The 22871-nt window shown below is 44.2% G+C and overlaps 1 pseudogene; it reads left to right on the top strand.

The window, feature by feature from the left end:
- The first annotated feature begins 201 nt into the window (after nt 1-201).
- Nucleotides 202-18007, top strand: LOC135173247 (nicotinamide phosphoribosyltransferase-like; annotated as a pseudogene).
- The last annotated feature ends 4864 nt before the right edge of the window (nt 18008-22871 follow it).

The following is a 22871-nucleotide window of genomic DNA, read 5'->3' as shown; positions in this document are numbered from 1 at the left end:
TTATAATTCAATACCAGAGTAAGCCTGGATGAGGCATTTAGTGCCATGGTCTAATTGATTGGATAGGGCTAGGTGATAAGTTGGACTGGGTGATCTTGGAGGTCTCTTCCATCCTGGTTGATTCTGTGATTCTTTTCTGAGACTGAAGGAGTTAATGTCACAAGAATCATAGAATCTAATCTCTTATTCCTTGGGAGAAAGATGGATGCCAATCCAGCTCTAACTTGTATTGGAGGAGTTGTACAGGGAGAAAAGAAGGGTCTAGAACTGTCTGGAAGGCTGGGCGCAGAGAGTAGTGGTGAATGGTGCCACATCCAGTTGGCAGCTGGCACCAGTGGTGTTCCCCAAAGATCAGTCCTGGGGCCAGTACTGTTCCATATCTTTATTGATGATCTGGACCAGGAGATTGAGTCCAGCATCAGTGAGTTTGCAGATGACACCAAGCTAGAAGCAGGTGTGGAGCTGTTGGAGGGTAGGAGAGCCCTGCAGAGGAACCCTGACAGGATGGATGAGTGGGCAGAGGCCAATGGGATGAGATTGAACAACACCAAGTGCAGAGTCCTGCACTTTGGCCACAACAACCCCAAGCTGTTCTACAGGCTGGGGACATTGTGGCTGGAGCGCAGCCAGGCAGAAAGGGACCTGGGGGTGCTGGTAGAGAGTGGCTGAAAATGAGGCAGCAAGGCAGCAGTGTGCCCAGGTGGGCAGGAGAGCTGCTGGCATCCTGGCCTGGCTCAGGAACAGTGTGGCTGGTAGGACAAGGGAGGTTATTAAACCACTGCACCCTTGGACAAATGCTGTGCCTAGCCAGAAGAAAGTGTTTTGTGTTCCACAGGAGGAATGATCTAAGATTTACCACTGGAGCGCTGTAATATCCTGGAATTTATCTTGATTGTGACAAAGCAATAATGCATTTTGCCTTTGAGTCGTGTAGGTGAACACCTGTTAACTTTGGGGTTTGGCTCTGAACCAGTGATGAACCTCATGATACACTCAGTCAAAAAGCATCTAGCTGCACCTGCTTTGGAAATAAAACCAAGAAGCGTGACTCCAGTTAAAACACATTCACTGAAATATTTGCAAGTACTTGTATCCCCCATTGCAAAAGGCATGTGGATGTGCTGGAGCATGTCCAGAGCAGGGCCAGGAGGATGCTCAGAGGCTGCAGCAGCTCTGCTGTGAGCACAGCCTGAAAGAGTTGGGGCTGTGCAGGCTGGAGCAGAGGAGGCTCCCAGGGGACCTTCTTGTGGCCTTCCAGCATCTGAAGGGGGCTTCAAAAAAGCTGAGAAGGACTTTTCAGGATATCAGGAAATGACATGTCTGGGGGGAATGGAGATGCGTAGGTTCAGACTGGAGGTGAGGAGGAGGTTGTTGAGCAGGAGAGTGGTGAGAGGCTGGACTGGGTTGCCCAGGGAGGTGGTTGAGGCCCCATGGCTGGAGGTGTTTGAGGCCAGGCTGGCTGAGGCTGTGTGCAGCCTGCTTTAGGGTAGGGTGTCCCTGGGCATGGCAGGGGGATTGGAACTGGCTGCTCCTTGTGCTCCCTTCCAACCCTGCCTGATTCTATGACTCTCTCAGCTTTTGTTTCCCTTTCGGTGAGTCTAGATTGACCTGTAACAGAATCCAGTCCCATGAAGTTTGTTTGGCTTCTGGCTACCTTGACAGAATTTTTCTAAGGTGAAGTAACAATATTTTTCTGTCCTCCTACATGCTTTTAACAAAAATAAATGTCATAGTCCTCTGCCTCTTTTATTACTTTTTGCCTTCTCTTTTGAATTTATGGCGACTTAATTAGTTCTTGCCAAAGTACCAAAGCAAACCAAGTCCCTTAAAAATAACAGAGTCATAGAATGACAGAATCACAGAATTGTCTCAGTTGGAAAAAGACCTCTGAGATCATCAAGTCCAATGCTTTGGAGTATGGTTCAGTCATTAGGAGCTGGTGTTTAGGAACAGGATTAGCATGTCTGGGAATTACAGCCACAAATCACTGCACACCAACGAGATGAGAAGAAATATGTCCTACTGTCTCTGGCTGTAACTTCTTACACAAATATGCACTCTGGGTCTGTAATGTTTTTTTTCTTCTTCTTTTCCTTGATTTATTTCTTTTTCTGGTCACTTGACACCTGTTGATGAAGGGGATCTCTGAGTGACATTCTTGCATTTCTTTCACTCGGAACAAAACTCAAAACTCAGTCTTTCAGGCTAAGGCAGAGAAAATAGGGTTTCTGCAAAGCTGAACCATGCAGAAGGGTGATTTTGATAAGAAGGAAACAGGGAAAATAGAGGAGAATTCAGAAGGGCTAAGAATGGTCTGTTTGCAGTGCTATAAAGTCACTAAAACCTTGAAGGTACCTAAAATATTTTATATTCATGCCACTATATCAAAAGGTTTGGACTGCCATTAGGTATTAAAATTTGTCATTTTAAATTGCTTTTTTGCCAGCAATAGCAATAGAGATATTGAAATTTCCTCTGAAAGTGCTTATCTCATCAAGAGTAAAATTATAGTATGTGAAATACTAATTACAGTATTATGGAGAAAGGTGAACTTTGTGGTGACATTTTATCTAGTAGGAGAATACTAATGCTCTTCTTTCTGAAAGGCAAAGTAGCCACACGCCATGGGTTCTGTTATTTACTCACCACATTCTCTTTTATATATATATATATCTATAGAAATGATTTTTAAATCATGGAATCATAGAATGAACCAGGTTGGAAGAGACCTCCAAGATTATCCAGTCCAACCTAGCACCCAGCCCTGGCCAATCAGCTAGACCATAGAATCATAGAATCAAGCAGGTTGGAAGAGACCTCCAAGATCATCCAGTCCAACCTAGCACCCAGCCCTATCCAATCAACCAGACCATGGCACTAAGTGCCTCAGCCAGGCTTTGCTTGAACATCTCCAAGAATGGTGACTCCACCACCTCCCTGGGCAGCCCATTCCAATGCCACTCACTCTCTCTGACAACAACTTCCTCCTAACATCCAGCCTAGACCTCCCCTGGCACAACTTGAGACTGTGTCCCCTTCTTCTGTTGCTGCTTGCCTGGCAGAAGAGACCAACCCCACCTGGCTACAGCCTCCCTTCAGGTAGTTGTAGACATCAGTGAGCTCTGCCCTGAGCCTTCTCTTCTCCAGACTAAACAACCCCAGCTCCTTCAGCCTCTCCTCACAGGGTCTGCTAGACTCCTAGCAGAGATTTATTAAATTGGTCACAGTTGCTGCCATGGTTGACAGCCAAAAGGCTCACTCTATTCAACCACAGATACATTTGCATGAGTGTTTAGCACTGTGGTTCCACATACAATTTGAACCTTCCTTTTGGTTAAATATTTGGCTGCTTATTCTACATGTAGTGCAAGTGGACAGAGAAAAAGCAGTTGTGCTGTCACACTCTGAATCTTCTCCTACAGAAATCATTCTGACTTTTTCTGATAGTTTATAGCCTTGAATTTTTGATGCACACCACTCTCCAGACTTAGTCTCTTCAGTCATTCCTGGAGTTGTGTGGACAAATATTTCAGGTGTAAATCACTTGTGGAACCTGTTTGACTTCGTATCCCTCAAATGCTCCAGGATCATTAGCTTCTAATCACGATGGAGTTCAATGCAGCTTTCAGCTGAGCCAGTGATCTATTGCCAAAGGGTACAGTGACAGAAAATTGGATTAAGAATCCATTAATTGATTAAAGGTTTTGTCAGTGAGTAAGGCTAGTTAAACACTTTATCTTAATGGTTATAAAAGAGGATGCCTGCTTTTATCTATCAGTTTATTTGTTTTAAAGCTGTGGCCAGTTGTGTGTGTGAGGAGAACCAAATCAAGTAAGAAGCATCTATAAAGCCAATGTATAGGTCTGGTTCTTGCAAACCTGATATGCTACATTCATACTGATGAGTGCACTGTGCCTGTCACAGCTGCAAGCATCAACCTGCAGATAAATCAGACACTAAATTTCTTTTGTGGGGAGGAAGAATAGGAATCATGTGCTGTGTGAATGAGCTGCAATCTGCTGATCATCATTCCACTGTACTTCATCTCCACTTTTAGCACCTGTTATGTAAAAAGGGGCTGTGCTTCAGTAAAATATGAGTTTCATTGACAGGACTGGGAGAATGAAAGAGTGGTGACCATGAGCAGGTGGACTGTTTGCTCAGCCCGGTGGTAGAGCAGAGAAGAAATAGAAAGGCTAAGGAACATTAGAGATTGGGAGAAATAGACATTTGGAACCACACTGGGACCTCCCTGAGACAGGAGCAGGGACAGGAACAGCCACCACAGAAAAAAAAGAACAACTCAGAATCAAAAGGAGCAGTGTAGATTTAGGTTGGGCATATGGAGGAGGTTCCTTAAGATGAGAATGGTAAAACACCAGAACAGGCTGTCCAGGCATGTGGTTGAGGCCCCATCTTTGGAGACATTCAATATGTCACCCTGGGCAGCCTAATCTAATTGGAGGTGTCCCTGCTTACTGCAAGGCAGTTCAACAAGATGGTCTTTGAGGGTCTCTTCCAATCTGTGAATCTGTGAACCTATCTTCCTTTTCCCAGGTCTGACCACACCAGCATCCTCCAAGTCACTTAGCTCCCCTTTAGGAAGGTAAAGCAGGTTCTTCTGCTGCAAGAGGCTCTCCTGCTAAATACAGAACCACTTTTAATAGCTCTGTAAATCAAATGCACTAAGATCATAGTTTTTGTCTGCAGATCTGAAGGTTGTTTATGGCAAGTGAAGTACTCAAAAACATACTTCATCATATTCCTTAGAGTAACTCATAGCCAGCAGTGAAATCCTAAGGAGGTATTTTCCCAGTATCTGTTTTCTGTGAAGAAATTACTATCTTGAACAATAAATAAAGACTGTGAAACCTTTACCAGATAAGTAGAGTGCTTCAAGAGCAGATAGGCAGTGAAGAAATAACACACACTCTCTGTTGTTGTAAGGAATGATAACTTTGTATACCCATAAGTAAAAAAGCAATATTATTGACACTTGCATTTATGCTTTTCTGCTGAAATTTGAACCTGCAGATAAAACACTAAGTGATGTTTTCAGACATGAGAGAGGCATTTATCCAGATATTGAACATATTACTCTTACATTGTTTGTCTTACTGTGACTCTGAATTGTGGCCACGTGCACATATTTAAAATAGAGCCTCGTCAGTTGATGAAGCTGAAGAGAGATTGATTTGCACTGCTCAGGCCACACCTTGAGTACTGTGTCCAGTTCTGGGCTCCTCAATTCAAGAGAGATGTTGAGGTGCTGGAACATGTCCAGAGAAGGGCAACAAAGCTGGTGAGGGGCCTGGAGCATAAACCCTATGAGGAGAGGCTGAGGGAGCTGGGCCTGTTTAGCTTGCAGAAGAGAAGGCTCAGGGGTGATCTTATTACTGTCTACAACTACCTGAAGAGAGGCTGTAGCCAGGTGGGGGGTGGCCTCTTCTCCCAGGCAACCAGCAATAGAACAAGGGGACACAGTCTCAAGTTGTGCCAGGGTAGGTCTAGGCTGGATGTTAGGGGGAAGTTCTTCACAGAGAGAGTGATTGGCATTGGAATGGGCTGCCCAGGGAGGTGGTGGAGTCACTGTCCCTGGGGGTCTTCAAGCAAAGCCTGGCTGAGGCACTTAGTGCCATGGTCTAGTTGACTGGCTAGGGCTGGGTGCTAGGTTGGACTGGATGATCTTGGAGGTCTCTTCCAACCTGGTTCATTCTATGATTCTATGATTCTATGACAATAACTTACCTGACTTTCAAAAAACTCAGCCTGAAATGGGCTTGATGCCCTCTTGACTCCCACAGAGCTTCAAGAAATCTGTGCAGGTTTTAAGGTTAGGCCCTTCTATGTAAAAAGGAGTTTTTTATTTCAGATATGTTTTGCTGCTTCTCTTTATTCTTTTTCTCTGCCTGCCTGATTGTCTTTGGACTGTGAGGTGCCAGTGTAGAGTGCAGAGGGAGTGCTGAGTGTTGTTCTAAACAAGACTGTCCTTCCAAAAGCCTGCCTTAACGTTAGAGTATCCCATTGAGCTAAAAAAGTGCTCCTCTTTCTGTTTGGTTTCTGTTCCTTCTCAGCATGTGGAGTAATCTGGAGAATGTTGTTTTCTTAACTTTATTGGTAGTGTTTGAAAAGCAATTCAAAAGCAAACAGAAAACTGCAAAAATGCTGTTCCACATAAAAGATATCTGCAGAAATGTGATGGTTTGGGTGTTACCCAGCTCCCCACCCCCATTGCAGAAATCTGTTTAGCTTGCCATGAGAGACGTGGTCAAGGCCCCACAGATCAATGTGATCAAGGCAATGCCACATGGACTCCAGAGGATTCAATGTGAATTATGCCAGAGATGTTTATTGATCATTTTGGCTCTCAATATATACCCTCAGAGCATAAAGCAAACACCTACACATTAGTATAATTAGTCCAGGACAACCCACTCCATCAGCATAAACCAGGCCTTGCTTTCCTCATTAACGAGGTGTGCATTATCTGTCCCTTCTGAGATAAGTTAGCCAGCAGCTGGTGGGAACCAAGGTCAGCATCTGCCTGTTATTATCCTGCTTCACTCTGCATTCCCACAACCCCCCCACTTTGGAAAATCATCCAGACTAGACTCAGTAGCTCTGGAAAGTGAATGAAGCTTTATATTTACAGCTTAGCACAATATACAGGCAGATAGCTACAATCTATACAGTTATATACAGAGATATACAAGTTAAGAGGTAATACAGAAACACAACAGCTCTCCCAGAAACCTGAGTCTCCAGGAAGGGCTCCCAACCACCTTTCCACCTTGCTTCCACCTCTCTACCTTACCCAAGACTTTGCCTTAGGGTCAGAGTAGCTTGGAGGGTTGGCCAGGGGGTTAGGAAGCAGAGAGATTAGTCACACAGATGGCAGGTTAGGTTAGAGAGAGAAGTTCAGCCCACAAAGCCCAGAGAGAGACTCTGTTGTCTATATTTATGTTCTTGTTCTTATACATCTCAGCAAGGCTTTGAGTGAAGCAGACATCCCCATTGTTTCCTTTTCACAGCCTGTAATATAATTCTTCTCACCAGAGCATTCTAGCTAGGCTCAAACTAGCACAAGAAATAGAACAGAACCGATGTTTACAGACGTGGATATGTTACCTGATAATCTTCCCTCCTTATCTGCTGACATCATTTCCGAGCTCTCTTCTTTTTTTTCCAAGGAAGATTTATTTGTATCAAATCAGGACATTGTGAAATTCATATTTTGTTCCTTGGAGACGCTGAATCTTTTGCTTTTATCAGAGGCTTTTTTAACAGAGAGGTACATCACAGAGAGAGTGATTGGCATTGGAATGGGCTGCCCAGGGAGGTGGTCAAGTCGATGCCTTTGGAGGTGTTCATGAAAACCCTGGATGAGGCATTTAGTGCCGTGGTCTAGTTGATTGGCTAGGGCTGGGTGCTAGGTTGGACTGGATGATTGGACGTGGCACTTGGTGCCATGGTCTAGCCTTGAGCTCTGTGGTAAAGGGTTGGACTTGATGATCTGTGAGGTCTCTTCCAGCCCTGATAATACTGTGATACTGTGTGATACTGTGATCTTGGAGGTCTCTTCCAACCTGGCTGATTCTGTGATTCTATGTAGAAATAAAAAACAAGCCAGAGTTGCAAGGTATTGAACTCAACCCCTCCAAGATGAAGTATCAACTAAGAATTCTGTTCTAAGCAACTCTTAGCAAGGATTAAATCTAGCAGCATGGTCACAGTTGACCCAGATTCAATTATTTATGAGCAAACAGGCTCATACCCACACCTGATAGGAGAAACTAAACATAAGTGAGGTTTTTGTGGACATATATGTAGTTAGTTGTCTGTGTGTAATTTTTCACTTGTTATTTAATAAGATATTTGGTGAATATTTGAACTTACCAGCTTTGAAAATTAAGTTTTGATTTAGATTTGCATTGCTCCAACGTAGTGTTCTTATTTATTCTCTCCACTACTTCCCAGAAAATTCACTGATAAAATTTGTATTCATAAGTTCTGTATCTTAAGAAAGGGGAAATAAAATTAAGTACATGCTGGGACACTTACCTATACATAATCCCTGAGGGTATATCTCTTCCATTTCTTCCTCTTTCCTTGAAGTCTCACAGCACAATCAGTTTGCTGCCTGCAAGGACACAGTTGGACACAGCAGCCAGCAATGATAATGCTGAATGTGGTTTAGGGTGTACATTTTTTATCTCTGCATGCCACAAGTATTCTGTGATGAAACCACTCCTGGATGTACATATCTAATTGTATTTCTTTCTTTGTGAAAGCTATGGCATTTTGTAACTGAAGAGCCTCCTCTGCTCTGAGTTAGTTACAAACAAACAAACCAAATAGAGATACTGGTGAGATAGTCTGATGTGTGCAGAGAAGGGTGACAAAGCTGGTGAGGGGCCTGGAGCACAGCCCTGTGAGGACAGGCTGAGGTTGTTTAACTGGGAGGAGGCTCAGGGCAGAGCTCGTTGCTGTCTACAACTACATGAAGGGAGGCTGTAGCCAGGTGGAGTTGGTCTCTTCTGCCAGGCAAGCAGCAACAGAACAAGGGGACACAGTCTCAAGATGTGCCAGGGGAGGTCTAGGCTGGATGTTAGGAGGAAGTTGTTGTCAGAGAGAGTGATTGGCATTGGAATGGGCTGCCCAGGGAGGTGGTGGAGTTGCCCTCCCTGAAGGTGTTCAATAAAAGCCTGGATGAGGCACTTAGTGCCATGGTCTAGTTGACTGGCCAGGGCTGGGTGCTAGGTTGGACTGGCTGAGCTTGGAGGTCTCTTCCAACCTGGTTGATTCTATGATTCTGTGATTGGCGTTGGAATGGGCTGCCCAGGGAGGCGGTGGAGTTGCTGTCTCTGAAAATGTTCAAGTCTGGCTGAGGCACTTAGTACCATGGTCTATTGACTGGACCGGGCTGGATGCTAGGTTGGACTGGATGATCTTGGAGGTCTCTTCCAACCTGGTTGATTCTATGATTCTAGGAAGCCACCAGATAAGTAACAGATCCCTTGCTTTCTAAATGCTGGAGGATTAGGAAATTCTTTGATTTGAAGGCTTGCCCAAAGACAGAGCCGAGACAGGCATACAAAAAATAACCATTAAAAGCAAAAATCCACAATAAGGCATTTTGAGTCTATCACTTTTATGATGTGTTCATCACCATGGCATGGGAGTGCCAAGTCTGCACACGATCTCAGTGAAGGCACAAATAGGTAGTGCAAGCAATATCCTGTAGGAAAACTGTTCTTCTCAAACTACTGCCTGAGTGACTGTAATAAATACGCCCTTGTGTTTGTGGGAAGTAATGGAAGTGCCAGAATCAATTATCACTGAGAGCTCTTGGGCAGTAGGAACAGGCACATCTGACAAAGCAAGGCGCACTTGGCACACACTTAATTGGGTCTGAGATTCCTAGTGCAGACAACAGCTCCCTCCCTTCCTGCAAGATCTGTTTCTCCTCCAGTCCTTTAAGGAGCAACCTCACAGCTGAAGGAGTTAAATGCCTAGATTGGACATTCCATATTTACAGGACAAGTTAGGAGCCTCTTGGATCATTTTTTACCTACAAACAATGTGTGTAGATGTGTACTTGGGATACAGAATGAGAAGGAATCAGCTAGACATGGAGTAGAGCTGCTGCTGAGAAACAGGAGAGCTCAGTGTGGTGAAGTAATGTGAGGTAATTTTGAGGGCTGGCTGACATGTTCATAAGCTGTTTGTTATCATTGCCTGTACAGTGTAGGGCATCTTAAACTCCTCTTGGCTTTCCTGAACAGAGAGTTCCATCAATAGCCTCTCAAAGAGGCAGCCAGATATGGTTTCTAGCCTTACTCCTGCTGCCCATAGCAATAGGGAAGGGATTTGGAAAGAAGGAAGCTAGAAAGAAATTCAGAAGCAAGGAAGGAATTTGGAAGGAAGGAATTCAGAAAGGAGAAAGAGATTTGAAAGGAAGGAATTCAGTAGGAGATTGGATGGAATTTGGAAGGAAGGAATTCAGAAGGAATTTGGAAAGAGGAAGGAAGGAAGGAAGGAAGGAAGGAAGGAAGGAAGGAAGGAAGGAAGGAAGGAAGGAAGGAAGGAAGGAAGGAAGGAAGGAAGGAAGGAAGGAAGGAAGGAAGGAAATTTGCAAAGAGGAAGGAAGGAAAAGAGAAGGAAGGAAATTGAAAAGAAAGGATTCTGGAGGAAAGAAAGAAGGAATTCAGAAGGAAGGAAGAGGGAAAGAAGGAATTTGGGAGGAAGGAAGGAAGAAGGTTGGAAGGAATTTGGAAAGAAAGGATTCTGGAGGAAAGAAAGAAGGAATTCAGAAGGAATTTGGAAGGAAGGAAGAGGGAAGGAAGGAATTTGGAAAGAAAGGATTCTGGAGGAAAGAAGGAAGGAATTAATAAGGAAGGAAGAGGGTTGGAAGGAGTTTGGAAAGAAAGGATTCTGGAGGAAAGAAAGAAGGAATTCAGAAGGAAGGAAGGAAGAGGGAAGGAAGGAATTTGGAAAGAAAGGATTCTGGAGGAAAGAAAGAAGGAATTCAGAAAGAAGGAAGGAAGAGGGAAGGAAGGAATTTGGAAAGAAAGGATTCTGGAGGAAAGAAAGAAGGAATTCAGAAGGAAGGAAGAGGGAAGGAAGGAATTTGGAAAGAAAGAATTCTGGAGGAAAGAAAGAAGGAATTCAGAAGGAAGGAAGGAATTCAGAAGGAAGGGATTCAGAAGGAAGGAAGTAATTCAGAAGGAAGGAAGGAAGGAAAAAGTAAAACAACTTTTCCACAACAAGAGTTATATTTGGTGGTTGTTTTTAATATTAACTCCCTTGTTAAGGAAGCCTCAAAATCAAAAAGTAAAGAGTAGATGAAGAAAAAAGCATATTTACTGTTATGCAAATAGCAAATGAGGCGTTTTATCAAGCTTAAATCTCTTTTTACTCCCCCTTGTTTTATTAATTGATGTTCAAATGAAATTAATTTGCCTTATGACTCAGAAGAATACACAGATCTGACAAATTAAGAGCCACATGACTTGGGTGCAGTATTTTGCTGATTGCCAAGACGACCATTAGTCACTGATCAACTTGCTGAAGAAAGATGACAAACTTTGTTGTCAATCATTTCACTGACAATTGAGGAAATTAGGAAAGCATTTCTGATTTATGCACCTCAGCACAGCTTCAGAAGTTAAATGTTTGGGTTTTCTTGAAATATGGTTGTTTTGTTTGGGTTTTTTTCTGTAGTACCTGATCAAGACCTGATGCAGATAGAGAATCGTAGAATCAACCAGGTTGGAAGAGACCTCCAAGCTCAGCCAGTCCAACCTAGCACCCAGCCCTGGCCAAGCAACCAGACCATGGCACTAAGTGCCTCAGCCAGGCTTTGCTTCAACATCTTCAGGGATGGTGACTCCACCACCTGCCTGGGCAGCCCATTCCAATGCCAATCACTCTCTCTGACAACAACTTCCTCCTAACATCCAGCCTAGACCTGCCCTGGCACAACTTGAGACTGTGTCCCCTTGTTCTGTTGCTGGTTGTCTGGCAGAAGAGACCAACCCCCTATGTACCTAAGCACCCCTTTGGAGGAACTGATCTTCTGCTCAGAATTTATCATCCATGTGTTATGAAACCAGGGCCACTATAGGATAGGGAAACCATTTCTATTTGAATCCTATAGGAATCAAAACTTAGTGCTGAATTGGAGCCTGAGGATCTGTTTAAACACATTAAAAGGATAAATATTGATCAGTATCAAAATCTATATCTACATCTATCTGTATCAATAGCAAAATATATATCTACATCTATATCAATAGCAAAATCTATATCTACATCTATCTATATCAAAATCTATATCTATCTATATCTATATATCAAATCTTTATCTGTATCTATACATGCTTTTTAAAGGAGGAATGTATAACCTGCCCTATATCATAGAATCATGGAATGGTTTATGTTGGAAGGGACCTCAAGGAACATCCATTTCCAAACCCTTGCCATAGGCAGAGACACCTCCCACTAGAACAGGTCGCTCAAGGCTTCATCCAGCCTGGCTTTAAACACCTCCGGGGAGGAATCAGCCACAACCTCCCTGGGCAACCTATGCCAGTGTCTCACCACCTTCACTGGAAAGAACTTCCTCCTAACATCCAGTTTGAATCTCCTCAGTGAACAATATGCAGTTCATAGGCAGAAATAGTAATAGAATTTGTATCTGTTGCAGTATTCATCTAAAACTTTCACTAAGTCAAGAATAAACAACTGCAGCTTTTGTTAAGAAATACTAAGAAAGATTTTCTGTACAGTAATATAGAGGGGGAAAAGGTCATTCAGGGGCTAAGGAATTGCATTGGCTCCATTTGGAGCCACACTTTTGGCCACATTTTGAGCACTGTGGCCACAACTTGAGTGCTGTGTCCAGTTCTGGGCTCCTCAGTTCAAGAGAGATATTGAGGTACTGGCACATGTCCAGAGAAGGGCAATGAAGCTGGGGAGGGGCCTGGAGCACAGCCCTGTGAGGAGAGGCTGAGGGAGCTGGGGGTGTGCAGCCTGCAGAAGAGGAGGCTCAGGGGTGACCTCATTGCTGTCTACAACTCCCTGAATGGAGGCTGTAGCCAGGTGGGGTTGGGCTGTTCTGCCAGGCAACCAGCAACAGAACAAGGGGACACAGTCTCAAGCTGTGCCAGGGGGAGATCTAGGCTGGATGTTAGGAGGAAGTTGTTGGCAGAGAGAGTGATTGGCATTGGAATGGGCTGCCCAGGGAGGTGATTGAATCACCATCCCTGATGGTGTTGAAGCAAAGCCTGGCTGAGGCACTTAGTGCCATGTCTAGGGCTGGGTGCTAGGTTGGGCTGGATGATTTTTGAGGTCTCTTCCAACCTGCTTAATTCTATGATTCTATGGTTATATATAGCTTAAATCTCCCTTTGCTCATGATCTGCTCAGTGCCCCAATTTGGACTACATGTACTTAGAGAAAATATTGCTGGTTTTCTGAGAACAGCTCTGATCACATTGGAATACCAACCACTTAATGAAGTCAGTGAAGATATGCAAATTAATTTCAACTGGCCTCCTGCTATCTGTATCTGCTGTGTCCCATCCCATTACCATTTGCTTGACCTACAGACTAATATGATGTGACAACTCTTGATATCAAATGAAATGACACAATGTAATATGACAACAACGTGAAAGAATACACTGCCTCAGACAGGGCTTTCACCCTTCATTTCCAATGGACTGGACACAGCCCATAATAATCCAGTGTGATGAGATGACAGTATGGAACAACCATTCTAAACATCTAAGAAGTAATACACTCTGCCATCTTAACAATGTGTTTTCAGGCAGATCAGATTAAGTACTACTTTAGTAAGAGCTGTGTAATCTAATTAGTGCATTAAGTTGTATGTAGCTTGTATGTAGCTCGCGTGCATCGAGCTCGTTATAGGCTGTAACTTGAAGGGATTTTAATGAGCTTGAGCATATGGGCAAAGGTTGCAAAATGGGGAGGCTTTCTTCATTCAATCTCTTGACTGAGAGCAGCCATCACTACTGAGCCAGCAGTGTGCCCAGGTGGCCAAGAGAGCCAGTGGCATCCTGGCCTGCATCAGGAATGGTGTGGCCAGCAGGAGCAGGGAGGTCATTCTGCCCCTGTACTCTGCACTGGTCAGACCACACCTTGAGTCCTGTGCTCAGTTCTGGGCCCCCCAGTTTAGGAGGGACATTGAGATGCTTGAGCGTGTCCAGAGAAGGGCGACGAGGCTGGGGAGAGGCCTTGAGCACAGCCCTACGAGGAGAGGCTGAGGGAGCTGGGATTGGTTAGCCTGGAGAAGAGGAGGCTCAGGGGTGACCTTATTGCTGTCTACAACTACCTGAGGGGAGGTTGTAGCCAGGTGGGGTTGGGCTCTTCTGCCAGGCAACCAGCAACAGAACACGGGGACAGAGTCTCAAGTTGTGCCAGGGGAGGTCTAGGCTGGATGTTAGGAGGAAGTTGTTGTCAGAGAGAGTGATTGGCATTGGAATGGGCTTCCCGGGGAGGTGGTGGAGTCACCATCCCTGGAGGTGTTCAAGAAGAGACTGGAAGAGGCACTTAGTGCCATGGTCTGGTTGTTTGGCGAGGGCTGGGTGCTAGGTTGGACTGGATGATCTTGGAGGTCCGTTCCGACTTGGTTGATTCTATGAATTCTATGACTGTAAGTTATCTACAAGATAATACAGAGTTTTGCCATGAGGCTGGAAGGATGTCTGACTGTCCTCAGGACTAATCAATGCACTGATACAAACCTTTGGTTTTATTTTTTCACACTAGGCAATCTTTGCTTCCTCTTGGAAATCTGAGAGTTTGACCTGTCTTGTAAATTGGATTAAAGTTGCTGGAACCTTGAAGGCATTTGTTAGTTGATACTCACTGCATCCTACTAGAAAGATAAGAAATTGTAGTTTCTTTATTTTATATGTGGGAAAAGAAAACAAAACAAGCTGAAGCACAGGAAAGCTAAGATGTTTACCAAGCCTTTTGTCTGTGTGTCACTTTACACGAGGGGCTCTGGACAGTAGGTGCTGATGTTATGTAATTACATTGCACTTTAAGTCCCTGGAGGTGTTCAGGAAAAGACTGAATGATGCACTTAGTGCCATGGTCTAGTTGATTGGAAAGGCCTGGGTGCTAGGTTGGACTGGATGATCTTGGAGGTCTCGTCCAACCTGGTTGATTCTATGATTCTAAGAAGCTGAGGGAGAAAAGCACAGGAACCAACTGTGGCAGAGACCCTCATACACTGACACTGTCTTATCTTTGTTTTGTGTTCTTGTTTTTATACATCTCAGGTAGTGCCATGGTCTAGTTGATTAGACAGGGCTGGGTGGTAGATTGAACTGGATCATCTTGGAGGTCTCTTCCAACCTGGCTGATTCTATGATTCTGTGGTCTACTCGATTGGCTATGGCTGGGTGCTGTGTTGGGCTGGATGATCTTGGAAGTCTCTCCCTAGCTGGTTGATTCTATGATTCTAAGTAAACACAGAGACACATTGTTTGCCATTGTAATGGGATGCTCCAGTTAGGTGATGGAATTGGCATTCCTGGAGGTGTTCAGAAAAAGTGTGGGTGAGGCACTTAGTGCCATGGTCTAGTTGATGGGACAGAGCTGGGTGCTAGGTTGGACTGGATGATCTTGGAGGTCTCTTCCAACCTGGTGGATTCTATGGTTCTATGATTATTTTTCTTCTCACAACCAATGCTCTAATTTCTCTCATTAAAACATCCCAACTGGCCTCAAACCTGCACATTCTTAAAAAACACTCTTCCACTTTCCTATTGAGTAAACATACTCCTCACTGCTACCTTCAACTGGTTCTGTATCCAGCTCATAGAATCATAGAATCATAGAATCAACCTTCATCACTGAGGTTCTTCCTTCTTGCCATTTGCTAATACCTGAGTATGTCATCAAAGATCCAATGAGAAACATGAGATAGGATATGAAAACATGAAAAGGGAAACAATGTGGAAACTTTCTTTTATGCTTCAGAACATCTTCTTTTCTCTGTCAAATGCTTCACATCTGTGGAAGCCTATTTGATACCCGTACATTCATCACCTAGTGTGCCTCAGATCAAATGCCAGGCAGTTCACATCATCCCAAGTCATCACAAAACCAAATGTGTCTTTGCATTGAGGCCAGGAAATACAAGTTAGGAAACCCAACAGATCATAGTGAAGTCTCTGACACTGCTGTTGTTTTGTGGTCCAGGAGCAGGAAGGGGCTTCAGAAGTTTCTTGGTTTGGGATTTCAAAGGAAACATAACCCAACAAAAAGGACAGAAAAATCCTGGTATCCATGATCACTTGAGGATGATTTCCTTTGCTTTGTTTACTTACTGCCCTATAGTTTCCTTATAGCTCAGCTAACTCTGGCCAAATAAGGACTTCCCTTTGAAGTTCTGCTGAAAATCTGCATGAGTGGAATTCCCTGAAGTCTCTGAATCTGCATTTCAGAAAAGCCAGAGAGGTTTTTTGAGGCAGACACACTCTGAGCACTTTTTAACCATTACACACACACCTCATGCCACCATCATTTTCCCTGGAACTAGAAAGTTAGTGGCAGCAGAAGAGAAGAAATCCAGGTTTGTTTTCTTTAAAAAGCTACCAAATGTTTAACAGCTTCTGAATTGTGTCTACTACCAGGTGAGATCAGGGCAATGTTATTCCAAAGGTCAATAATATTACTTTGAAAGGGGTTTGCTGAATGTCTTTTTACCTTAGTGCTAGCTATGTGCTGTAGAAGAGATGAAGCACTAAGAGAGCTGCCAAGGGTCAGGCTTTGGGAACCAGCTGGAAACCAGCACTTAACTTGAGATAAGGTTCCCACCTTCTTCTGTCTCACAAAGAGAAAGGAACATTTATGGACCTCTGGCCTCAAGGGGATTGTGTGGAGCATATTTGAGGTTATTACATGCCACAAAAGCAGGTAGTGTTTGATAATATGCAAGGTGAAAGGGAGGAGACAGCAAGGTAAGGGGGGAGGAGAATTATATTCAAACCATTTCTTTTTCATGTACTGTCTGAATTCCTGTTTCTAAACCTGACCATTCTGCTAGGTTTTTCAAAGCCAAAAAATTCACTTTAGAGTAGCAGTCTCTGTGGTGCTTCCTGAAGGTTCACTTTAAGCAGATCCTCTAAGGAGCTCTGCCTCAGAGCTCTGTCTCAAGGTCTCACCATCTGCATTTTAAGACTCCTTCGTCTCAGACGCACTTGATGGAAATCTGCACACATGTGGGCTAGGAGATGTAGAATTGAGTCTCTTTATTTTGATGACATTTAAATTAACCCTAATGTGTAAAAAAAATAACCCAGAACAACAACAAACCATTGGAAAAGCCAAGCCAAAACAACAAACTCATCAACCATTAGGTGTTTGCAAGTGGTCTGAAAAATGTGGTGTATATAACTACCACTGCTACTTCTAAGCCCCTGACTCCTGTGAGGTTACACACTACTAGCAATATCCACCTAATACAAGCAATGTCATGAAAAGAAGACTGAAAATTCTGTATTAAGAAACATGAAATATTAAGAAACTGGTTTTGTGGCTTGCAGTACCTACTGAATAAATATCTAAAAGGTAAAGTGGTGACCAAAGAGAAAATTAAGGAAGCCAAAGAAGTATACAGGGAGCATGTTCAAGATGATGTCTTCAATGAAAGGGGATGGAACTATATTCTGGAGAAATATGATGGCCATCTTCCTATAGAAATAGTAGTAGTTCCCAGAGGAAATGTTCTTTTCCCAGTAGAAAACACAGAGTGCTACTGGCTCACAGATTGGATTGAGACTATTCTTGTGCAGCCATGGTATCCCATCATAGTGGCTACAAACTCAAGAGAGCAGAAAAAGACTTTGGCCAAATATTTGCTAGAGACATCTGGCAGCTTAGAGGGACTGGAGGATAAACTGCATGGCTTTGTCTCTTCTTCACAAGAGATGGCAGGAATAGGAGCTTCAGCTCGTTTGATGAACTTCATAGGAAGTGAAACTGTAGCAGGAATTGCATTAATTTAAAAGTAGTATGGTACAAAAGATTCAGTTCCAGGATACTCATTTCCAGCAGCTGAACATAGTACTGTGGCAGCCTGGGGGCTAGATCATGAAAAAGATGCTTTTGAACACATAGTCATGCAATTGTCTGGGATCCTCCTCAATTCAATTGTCTTCAGTGCCTGTATCTGTGGTTAGTGACAGCTACAACATTTACAATGCTTGTGAAAAAATAAGGGGTGATGACTTAAGGCATAGAATCAAGCAGGTTGGAAGAGACCTCCAAGCTCATCCAGTCCAACCTAGCACCCAGCCCTATCCAGTCAACCAGACCATGGCACTAAGTGCCTCAGCCACTTCTTGAACACCAGATAATTAAAGGCTGAAGACCAGAGGCACCACTTATTATTTGACCAGATTCTGGGAACCCCTTAGACACTGTTTTAAAGGTCTTGGAGATCCTAGGGAAGAAGTTTCTTTAAAAAATTAAAAAATCAAATTAGGTTGGATTAGATGATTTTGGAGGTCTCTTCCAACCTGGTTGATTTGATGATTCTATGATTAAGGTGTCTCATCTCCATCTCAACACTTGTGTAACCACACTGTTCTCAGGCTTTAAAAATTGCCTGTGTTGAAAGCCACTCTTGTGCAAGGTCAGTCTATAGTCACATCATCTAATTTTATCCATATTAAACTCTTCTTTTTATTTATTTCTTTATTGCATTGACATTCTACATCAGCATCATAAATGTGAAACTTATCATAGAATCAAGCAGGTTGGAAGAGACCTCCAAGATCATCCACTCCAACCTAGCACCCAGCCCTTGCCAATCAACTACACCATGGCACTAAGTGCCTCATCCAGGATTTTCTTCAACACTTCCAGGCACAGCAACTCCACCACCTCCCTGGGCAGCCCATTCCAATGCCAATCACTCTCTCTGCCAACAACTTCCTCCTAACATCCAGCCTAGACCTCCCCTGGCACAACTTGAGACTGTGTCCGCTTGTTCTGCTGCTGGTTGCCTGACAGAAGAGCCCAACCCCACCTGTCTACAACCTCCCTTCAGGTAGTTGCAGACAGCAATGAGCTCTGCCCTGAGCCTCCTCTTCTGCAGGCTGCACACCTCCAGCTCCCTCAGCCTCTCTTCACTGGGCTGTGCTCCAGGCCCCTCACCATCTTCATTGCCCTTCTCTGGACACCTTCCAGCAGCTCAAAATCTCTTTTGAATTGAGAAGCCTAGAACAGGACACAGGACTCAAGCTGTGGCCTGACCAGTGTTGAGTCCAGGGGAAGAATAACCTCCCTTGTCCTGCTGGCCACACTGCTCCTGATCCAGGCCAGGATGCCATTGGCTCTCTTGGCCTCCTGGGCAGGCTGCTGGCTCATGTTCAGCTATTATTTCCTGGTACAAAAGTCAGTCATCATAGATCATTATCTACTGCTAATCCAGAGAGCATAGCACCTCCAAAGGCAACCCATCCTACGTATTGCCAGCATCTACCCTGGCTGGATGTTAGGAGGAAGTTCTTCACAGAGAGAGTGATTGGCATTGGAATGGGCTGCCCAGGGAGGTGGTGGAGGCACCATCCCTGGAGGTGTTCAAGAAAAGACTGGATGAGGCACTCAGTGCCATGGTCTAGTTGACTGGCTAGGGCTGGGTGCTAGGTTGGACTGGATGATCTTGGAGGTCTCTTCCAACCTGATTGATTCTATGAATCCATGAACTGCTCAGTACTGATGCCTGTAGCTCCTCACTGCATTCATAGGAATTTGGTTATATTAGCAGCCTAAATTTTTTATGACCAAAATTAAGCAGAATAAATGGCAGTTGATGTAGATTTGCTTTCAAGGAGAGCTTGAGGTTCCACCTCAGTCTATGAGGAAGAGTGATTAACAGAAGACCTTAACATCCACTGAGGGATTTGCCAGTAAGCCCTGTCCATGTGTGTTGTTGAAGGCTACAAGCTTCACAGGGAGCACTGGTGCAAGTAGCCTTCAGAATCTACAAGGAATAGATTCATGCATGAATACATAGATGCTAAAGGCTGTTTTAAAATGAAGCAGCTAATTGAACCTGGAGGCTCTGAGTGTTTAAAGGTGATAAACAACACCCAGAAATAGTGCAGTAATTGGAACATGCCAAATTTTGAAGGTTTCTTTGATGTGTGATAGAAAGTAATTTGAATCAGCATGAGAGTCTGAATCAAGCAGCATAAGCCCTATCATATCCCACTGGGGCTGGCATTCTTCTGAATGATAAAAGGTTTCTGAAGGCATTAAGTAAAATCCATGGAGAGTGAGAACACAAGCACAAACAGTTGCCACTAAAATGTAAACTCCAACTTTCCCCTCCCCTCTCAGCTCTCTTCCTTTCCCTCAGGATCAGTCTCTTATGAGCTGCTTAACATAATACACGGTCAAAAACATTAATAAAAGGAGAAAGTTGTTAGGGTAATAACTACCTGTAGCTACCTGTTTTAAAATAGAACCAATCTCCTCTTTGATCTTTATCCACATCAGTGTAACTCTGCTTCACCAGTTTCTGATAACACAAATGCTTCTCTCTGGCAAGTCGAAGCCAAGCTGGAGGGAAGTGCATCCACTCCCCTTCACAGATCTGATGTGTTCATAAGCTGGTCATAAACCAATAATATGTGTTCACAGTCCAGAAGGCCAACCATAGCTTGGGTAATGTGTCCAGCAGTTTGAGAGAGGTGATTCTGCCTCTCTACTTTTCTCTGGTGTGAGACTTACCTGGACTGACAATTTCTGGAGGTCTTAGCACAAGAAAGATATAGAACTGTTGCAGCTTATCCAGAGGAGAAAAGGAACACCTCTCCTCTGAGGACAGGCTCAGAGTGCTCTTCATCCTGGATAAAGAGGGCTCTGGAGACACCTTATTGCAGCCTTTTAGTCCTTAAAGAAACATAGAACCATAGAATAGAGCAGGTTGGAAGAGAGCTCCAAGCTCATCCAGCCCAACCTAGCACCCAGCCCTATCCAGTCAACCAGATCAAGGCACCAAGTGCCTCAGCCAGGCTTTGCTTGAACACCTCCAGGGATGGTGACTCCATCACCTCCCTGGGCAGCCCATTCCAATGCCAATCACTCTCTCTGCCAACAAATTCCTCCTCACATCCAGCCTAGACCTCCCCCGGCACAACTTGAGACTGTGGCCCCTTGTTCTGTTGCTGGTTGCCTGGCAGAAGAGCCCAACCCCACCTGGCTACAGCCTCCCTTCAGGTAGTTGTAGACAGCAATGAGCTCTGCCCTGAGCAGGCTGCACACCCCTAGCTCCCTCAGCCTCTCCTCACAGGGCTGTGATTCAGGCCCCTCACAGCTTTGTCACCCTTCTCTGGACACGTTCCAGTATCTCAACATCTCCCTTGAAGTGAGGAGCCCAGAACTGGACACAGCACTCAAGGTGTGGCCTGACCAGTGCTGAGGCCCATAGAAAAGATTGGGATGGACTTTTTAAGAGGCAGTGTTGCAACAGGACAACTGGTGATGGTATTAGACTAAGAGGGGGAGATTAGATCAGATTTAAGGAATAAATGCTTCACTATGAGTGGAAAACTGGCCCAGGTTGCTCAGAGTGGAGATAGATGCCCCATTCTGCAACCATTCTAGGTTAAATTGGATGAAGCTGTGCATAACCTGAGCTAGTTGAAGATGTCCCTCCTCACTTTAGAGGGGTTGGACTAGATGACAGTTAAGGATGCTTCATAGCCCAAAGCATTCAGTGATTCTATGAATGACATGTCATTTTGGAGTGGGTCTTCTTTCCAGAAGTGCAGCTTTTGTCCCATGAAATGCTGAGTTGTACTAGATGCAGCTGACACTGTACACAAAGATGATAGCTCAAGTGGAAGGTTTCAGCTGCTGGATGCAGCATCAGAACAACTTGGTTTTAAAGCCAGGAGATTATATAGGACCACTGTGTTTAGGGTCTTTAGGAAAAAAAAATGCCAGACAAGTTAAATCACTATGAAAAAGTGATCACCAGGGACTGCAATACATTATCAGGTATATAAACCAGTGTCACACGAAACAGCCATGGTAAAATAAGAAACAAAGCTTTCAACAGTCTTCTGCATAATGGCTTTATAGAAACATGACAATGTTATGGATAGCTTGGAGGACAACACAGACCCCTGCAGCTTCTGAAATGCGGTAAGCTGTAGGGCACAGGAGCCCACAGAGCAGCAAAAGCAAAGGTTTAATGGTATTTTAAATGTTCTGTCTACACAGAAGGAGAAATCTGCAATATAATCCTTTTCAGATCTCTTTGTGCACAGCAGAATAGGCAGGAGCTCTGATGATGTCCTCTAAATCTGGCTGTGACTGCCCGAAGAAGAAATGCTACTAAGGGCAGCAGTTAAGAGAAATAGTTTGCAAAGGCAGAGCTTAAGATATCATCAAGATCTGGACCACTTTTGTTCTCAGCACTCCTCTTACTGCAGAACACTGTCGATGTGTACATATGATTCCATTTTCAGAGCCTTTCCCCTCTTACAATGAACACATTTTGCTTCCAAAAGGCAGAACTTTCATGGTCAGACTCTGTTTTTCTTGAAGTGAAATTTATTCCCATCAGAGGTACCTGGAAAACCAAAGGAAAGGGTTTGAGTTTCTAAAGTACAATGCTGGTAGGGTGGTTTTTTTTTGCTGTTGTTTGGTACCTGGAAAACCAAAGGAAAGGGTTTGAGTTTCTAAAGTACAATGCTGGTAGGGTGGTTTTTTTTTTTTTTTGCTGTTGTTTGGTTGTTGTTTTTTTTCCCATGTGTTTGTTTGTTGTTTTTCTTTAAAAGGCAGGGAAAAAAAAAACACACAAAAAAAAATTCCCTCCAAGATTTAAAACTATTATGCAATTGCTCAAGTTTCAGTGGAATTCAGATAGCGTTCATGGAACTGTGTCCAGTTCTGGGCCCCTCAATTGAAGAGAGATGTTGAGGTGCTGGAACATGTCCAGAGAAGGGCAACGAAGCTGGTGAGAGGATCAGTGCTGAGCACCATCCTCTTCAACATCTTCATAGATGATCTGGATGAGGGCATGGAGTCAGTCATCAGCAAGTTTGCAGATGACACCAAGCTGGGGGCAGATGTGACTGAGTTGGAAGGCAGAAGGGCTCTGCAGCGGGACCTTGACTGCCTGCACAGATGGGCAGAGGCCAATGGGATGGCATTCAATAGCTCCAAGTGCAGGGTGCTGCACTTTGGCCACAGCAGCCCCATGCAGAGATACAGGCTGGGGTCAGAGTGGCTGAGAGCAGCCAGACAGAGAGGGATCTGGGGGTGCTGATTGATACCTGCCTGAACATGAGCCAGCAGTGTGCCCAGGT

This window comes from Pogoniulus pusillus, chromosome 3 (genome assembly GCF_015220805.1).
Source record: "Pogoniulus pusillus isolate bPogPus1 chromosome 3, bPogPus1.pri, whole genome shotgun sequence".
NCBI lineage: Eukaryota > Metazoa > Chordata > Aves > Piciformes > Lybiidae > Pogoniulus > Pogoniulus pusillus.
This window is presented reverse-complemented; position numbering and strand designations above follow the sequence as displayed.